This window comes from Sitodiplosis mosellana, unplaced genomic scaffold (genome assembly GCF_009176505.1).
Source record: "Sitodiplosis mosellana isolate CC-2019 unplaced genomic scaffold, AAFC_SMos_1.0 Smas_scaffold_3, whole genome shotgun sequence".
NCBI classification, from domain to species: domain Eukaryota; kingdom Metazoa; phylum Arthropoda; class Insecta; order Diptera; family Cecidomyiidae; genus Sitodiplosis; species Sitodiplosis mosellana.
The window spans coordinates 7760399-7766913 of NW_022595246.1; the positions used below are offsets into that span (position 1 = coordinate 7760399).

The 6515-nt window shown below is 34.1% G+C and overlaps 1 long non-coding RNA gene across 1 annotated transcript; it reads right to left on the bottom strand.

Moving 5' to 3' along the window:
• Window positions 1-2304: 2304 nt before the first annotated feature.
• LOC129566011 (uncharacterized) lies at window positions 2305-4796 on the bottom strand. The gene is made up of 3 exons (XR_008687686.1): window positions 4645-4796; window positions 2836-4583; window positions 2305-2762 (listed from the first exon to the last, which is right to left on the bottom strand). It is a non-coding gene; the product is annotated as an uncharacterized LOC129566011 (long non-coding RNA).
• Between the last annotated feature and the right edge of the window lie 1719 nt (window positions 4797-6515).

The following is a 6515-nucleotide window of genomic DNA, read 5'->3' on the forward strand; positions in this document are numbered from 1 at the left end:
TCTCTCTCTCTCTCTCTCTCTCTCTCTCTCTCTCTCTCTCTCTCTCTTCCTATTCTCTTGGTTTCATTTCTTCTAAATCATCGAGCGTTTAGAGAAGAAAACCATTAGCCATTGATCGTTGAAAATCCAAATCGAGTTCGTGGTCTATGAAATTCAATTTGAATGCTAAATAAATTTGGTATGTCTGTTCAGCCGGAATTTATCTTCATTTTTTTTCTTTAACAGACAGAGCTGTGTGTGTGTGTGTGTGTGTCGGTTGCAGTCAACCCATCTTCATCATCGCCAGCGTTCATGACCATATTTCTCTCCTTTATATAGTGACAACATCAATAATATTCAACAAATTATGTTCGAATTGACGTCGAATGACTGCTCCATGCCATTCGTCTCTGTTTCTCTGTCTCTATTGTACTGGTTTTTTCTTGGGTTTTTTATTTCTATCTTTTTTTCTGCTTCAAACCAAATTTTGCATTAGAAAAAAAAACACCACAATGAATTGAATACCATCTGTATGATAATATCCCGTTGAACAACAACCGCAAGCAACAGAGCAATAAATTTACGAAATTCTCGAGCGCCCCTATAAAGTTTAAGCATTTTGGTTTCTTAAATACCAGTTTAAGTTATTTTTTGTGTGTTTGCTATCATTTGCATTCTAATTTTCTCTCACATCAAAAAATCATCTGCATTTCGGGCGATCCAATTGATTTTCGACATTATTTGCTCATTTTTATGTGTTCACATTTGGGAAAAATACCTTCACTGCGAGTTAAGTTCCCATGCAAACGATTTTATGACCCTCTCGTCTAATGTCTAATAAAACTTGTGCTCCACATTTTGAATTGATTCGTTTTTGCGTTTTTTTCCCCAGCCGACAAAACGTTCCATGTTCAACTTTCGCTTGATGCTTGATGCTCGGTGTTTAACTTCTGTGCTATTATCTGAAATAGATTTCCGAGGCTTAAAATGGCCTAAATACTTTCATTCACACTGCACAACACTTTATTTTACGATCAAAATCGATGAGTGAATAATAATGACGACAAGAAATCAATCAGTTGCTCGATTTTTTGTTTGCCTATGACAAAGAAACCTCTTTTTTAGCTGGCGATTTCATAGGCTTAGAATAGTTTTGTTTACATCTTCCCACCATAATAGACAATGTCTATTAGACATATCCAATTCACCGGTCTCGATACGGCGCAAGTGAGCGAGCAAGAGCATTAAAAATGAAAAATTATTAATTTGTCCTTCGTTTAATGTTCGTTCGTTGGATGTTACGGCGAATCGTTTTCTACCATTTTTGGTGCTGTCTTATTCTCACAATCAAAATTATTACCATTAGCTCAATAAAGACATGAATCGATAATCCGATGAATAATTATGGCTTTCTTCCAACTACGCTTTTTTTTCTCTATAATTCAACATCAACGCAAATTCAGCACCAAATTCGAGCCAAAAAGAAGAGAGAAAAAAGAGTCAATCTGAAGTAAATATTAATTTTATTGGCTGGAGTTTTTTGTCGGTGCGTTTTGTGCGGAATTGAATGCGTCGCTACGCCGATATCGCAGGTAATTTGTATTTCCTTTGGCTCACAACATCTATTATATTGGTTGATTCAACAATGTTGAAATTCATTTTGACGCTGATCTGGAAATTAATAAAAGATAAGACGCATATGCGGGATTTTCGTTCGAAAAATGAACAACACTGGTAGAACCATTAATAAATTTTGAATGGGATTTATTTCCACATTTTCAATAAAAAAAAAGAGACAACCAGCCAACAGCAGATAGCAAAAGAAAGAATGAAAAAACGAAAGAAAAAATAAACAAATGTGAGAACAGACGTTTTTCTCTGTTGAAAAATAATAAAAGATTATTTTTTGATGAATTTGAATTCAAATACACCGATTAATTTGTGATTATATTCATTTTTATTCGCTATTGAATGAAGCGACCAATAAATAAACAATAAAATGAATGGTGAGTGCGAGACTGTGTTGCTTTTATTGACAATGAATCTGGTAGCCGGCCGCCTGTAAGTTATGATCTCATATCATCATTTTCATATTGGCAATTGTGAAGCGGAGAAGCAATTCCCAACTCAGCAACAATGAAGAAGACATTTGAATAAACAATAATATCATCATTTTATTTTGATCGACATTTGTTTTTTTCAACAGCGAACAAAATCTGAATGAAAACAAAATCTTCCTGGTGAGAGACCAGAGATTTGCCTGAAATGATGTCATTATTTTTTTCGCTCGATTTTTTATCACTTCATAAAGAAAGAGAATTCGTGACACATTTGTGTACAATCAGTATAAAATTTCATTTTATTCAATCATTGTTTTTATGTTATTCATTACAATTTCACTAGAATTATGTTGAAATTAGCAGTTTTGACTGTTGCCACAGTACATTTCATTGATACATATGAAGAGTAAAAAAACGAATGCGAGAACGGTTAAAAAAAATCACGATGTGATTGTGGGTTTGGTTTTTTGCTTGGATATATGGTACTACAAGGGAGACAGTTACGAGTTCTTCGCATTAATTTTTTACATAATTTGCTATCAATTTTAATGCAATTGCCGTCATCATCCATTGCGTAGCCGTCTATGCAGTCGCATCTTTCTACAATGGCAAAAGTCTCTAAGCAACAGAAGCAGCATAAATTCTCGCAAAAGTTTCCACAAGCCTTTGCTCCGACAACCCATTTTTGATACGGTTTGGGGCACACTGGTATTGGTTTGGGCTCTGCCATAGATTTTAGTCACTTATTTTAACGATTTAGAATAATTTAAATAATAAAAGAAAAATATGAACATACCAGGTGGTAGTTGTTTCAGCCCAATGACACTTCCAACGAAAAAAACACAAAGTGTTAAACTCAAAATATAATCCGGCTTCATCACAAATGATAAATTCAAGTTGATTTTTCCTTCAGAGAAAATTAATTCACGGTGATATCTTCACAGAGATGCTCAAAACAATTGTGAATGCAGTGCAATGAAGAGGGGATATTTATACACTAAGCATGCATTTATTTTTGTGTGTGGTGATGCATATATCATACTGTCGTGTCAATACATTCAAACTCTCCGAAAATTCTGGAGATATTTCGAAATTGCATTCAGCCATTTCTCTATCTAGAGCAAATATTCATAAGCGATTTCTCAAGCTTAAAATCGACGGTGCGTTGAGAAACACACACAGGCTTGCATTCTGTCAGAACGAAAAAAGAATCGCAAGTGTTCACTCTGTCGCAAGTGATACCATTCAACCAAACGAAATTGGGTTTGCTTTCGATTCGATTTTTTCGAAATAGTCATCAATTATAATGATATATAATATTATAGTACAAGTTGACAGAGCACCACTGACATTCGTAAATGCGCTACAGCTTAATCGCTAAAAATATTATTGCACCGAATTCAACCTGTTTTCAGTCAAACCCACATGTCAACGAAATATTTTTGAAAACAATTTTCGTCGTTAAAATTGTCCCAAAACAAAACCAAGTTCATTTACTTACAAGATAATAAAATGTTATTAATAGAAAAAGAAATTTCATAGGAACATCACTATTGGTATTTTTGCTTATTCAATTGGCATAATACAAATATTGTTCATCCATAATTGGAACTTTTATGAGTTCATAGCCTTCCACATTCAAGCACGATGGTCATAGTAGATATCAATGCATTTGCCAGCCTTATTTTTTATCGTCTCCTACGACGAAATACAAACACAAATTTTCTCTCGTTGCATCATTCCAGTGGCACTTAGAAAGAAAAGTACCCAAAACCAAGAGCAATAAATGTCATTCATTCATTATAAACATTGTTTATCGAACAATAATTCCGCGATCGTAGCTAAAATCTCAGATGAATTTAAAACACTTGTGCGCTGGTATTCTGAGCTGGTGGCAGGCACCAAGCAGATTATAAATGTATATTCCATGCATGTATTGCCTTGTGTACGATCACGATCCACCTAGTTGCTATGAGCTCTTTATATGATTTGGAAAATGAATTTTTCAGCTGCGTTTAATTGCAAAATTTAAAGAAAAAGGTTCACTTGAATCATTTAGCTTGAGATAAGCACGTAAATTGAGCATTGAGAAATGACCTCGAAATTTAAATTAAAAAAACAGTCATCTGCTTTAGTTTACTCTACTGAATCTATTTCTTGGGAAAGACAATTAACCAAAACAAATTTATTCAAATTATCAACAAGCATTTATTTCCCTCCAACCAATTCACTATGAGTAGTTCCTGAAAATGAACTGCTTCTTGAAGCTTCGTACAACGTTCTCATTTCATTCCAGTGGTCGTCCTCCACAAGCCAAATCACCGCAATCGCATTCATCGTTCAATTCATTTTGGCAGTCAATTGAATTAATTGGAATGCTGGTACCATTCTTAGCTTTGGCGTAGCCTTTTCTGCTGAAACACCCTTTCACAGGTGCAATATGGTTGACACAGCACTTGTTGAGGTTTAATCCACGACACGTTATTGTACAGTCTGGACCACCATCCACAAATACCTCGTTCTCAGGGCAATCTTGAGATGTAGCTTTGATAATTTTAAGAAAAAGTCAGTAAAATCTAAGTAATCAAGAAAAAAAACAACTTACAATTTGGAGCAGCCATCACAAAAATAGCTCCAGCCACCAATGCCCAAAAAACGAACAGGAAAAAGTGTTTTGCCAACATGTTTTGTTCAGTTAAATCTGATGTAGTTTCTAATGGTAAAGAAATCGAACTGGCAAAAAAGCGGCATAAGAACAGGATTTTATACGCAAAATTTTGTGAACAAACTTAAAAAGAATAAGAAGAACAAGTATATCTTGTTTATCCATCATTTCCGCAAGGCAGCTGATAAGGCGATTTTAATGCGATGAAAGAGTCGCTTTCTTCACGACGACAGAACGTGAAACAAAAAACAGATTTCGACTAATAACGCGATAAATGTATGAATAGCAAATACAGACAGAGCATTGTTTTTGTTAATTAATAAATAAAGAAGATGTTTGTTTGTTGAAAAGAAACACTTGGCTAAATGAAATCCTATGGCAAAATTTTATTTCAAATTAACGTCCCCCACATTCGCCTGCTGCAAATATTGATCATGATCTAGATGATTGAGTCATCAATAATGAGTCACAGTTTATGGGAAACAAATTCTTGGATTAGTTTGGGAAATTTTAATTCTATTGGTGGATATAGATTTCATTTCATTCTAGTCTATGACCTTCGCAAATGAAATCATCATACAAGCGTCATTTGGTTCAATTTGAAACTTGACAAATGTGATAAGAATGCCTTTGGTCGTATTCGTTTTCAAAGATATTAATTTTGCTATAGCATTTTGTTGGAGCGACAATGTTATTCGCACACAACACGTATCCCAATCTAAACCACTGCAAGTGAACTTACATACACAAATCATTTCCTGATATCAGCTAAGCAAATTGATATGGTTATCATTTCTTTGCAAAAAAAAGAGAGAACAAAATATTCATTGTTTGAAGAACAAATAAGAAATCTGTAGCCTATTTCACCAAATGTTTTCATGGAAAGTTTTCATGAGACTTTCTTCTCAAATTTTTTTGGTCAAATAAATATATCTAAATGTAGCAATGGGAAAATCTCAATAAATAAAAAGAATTACATTGGTAATCCCGAACTTTTCCGTACCGTTGGCCGGCGTTGTCCGTTGGTACTTTTGGTTATTTTTTGTGAATTTTTTCGAAATAAAGGCAGTGAAAATATAATAATGAAAATAAAGTGAAAAATCGGTCATTTTAACTAAAAATTCGACAATTTTGTATGAGAGGTACCCGGAAACCGATTCTTATCGGCTTCAAACTTTCTGTGGTTTCATTTTTTGGAGAATAAATAAGATTCTGAAAGTTTCATGTTGATCGCATCTGCAGAAGTTTGGTTTTTGGCCCTTAATTTTTTTCCAAAAAAATGTCGACAAAAATTGAGGACAAAAAATCAAACTTCTGCAAACGATCAACATGAAACTTTCAGAATCTTATTTTTTCTCCAAAAAATGAAACCACAGAAAGTTTGAAGCCAATCAGAATCGATTAACGGGTACCTCCCATACAAAATTATCCAAAAATCGGTAATTTTAGTCGAAATTTCAAAAAATTTGTATGGGAGGTACCCGTAAATCGATTCCGATTGGTTTAAAACTTTCAGAATCTTATTTTTTTCTCAAAAAATTAAATCTCAGAAAGTTTGAACCCATTCAAAGTCGATTTACGGGTACCTCCCTTACAAAAGTGTAAATTTTTTGAGGTTTTTCTTAGGGCAAGTACCCCAGGATCAAATCGAAAATGGCTCATATTCGAACTTAAACTAAGTTTTTCGGATACAAAACTTTTGGCATTTCCAGATTTTGATTATCTCAATTATTTTTTGGGTTATCGTGTTTACAAACAGCTACGACGACGACAACGACGACAACGACGACAACGACGACAACGACGACAAC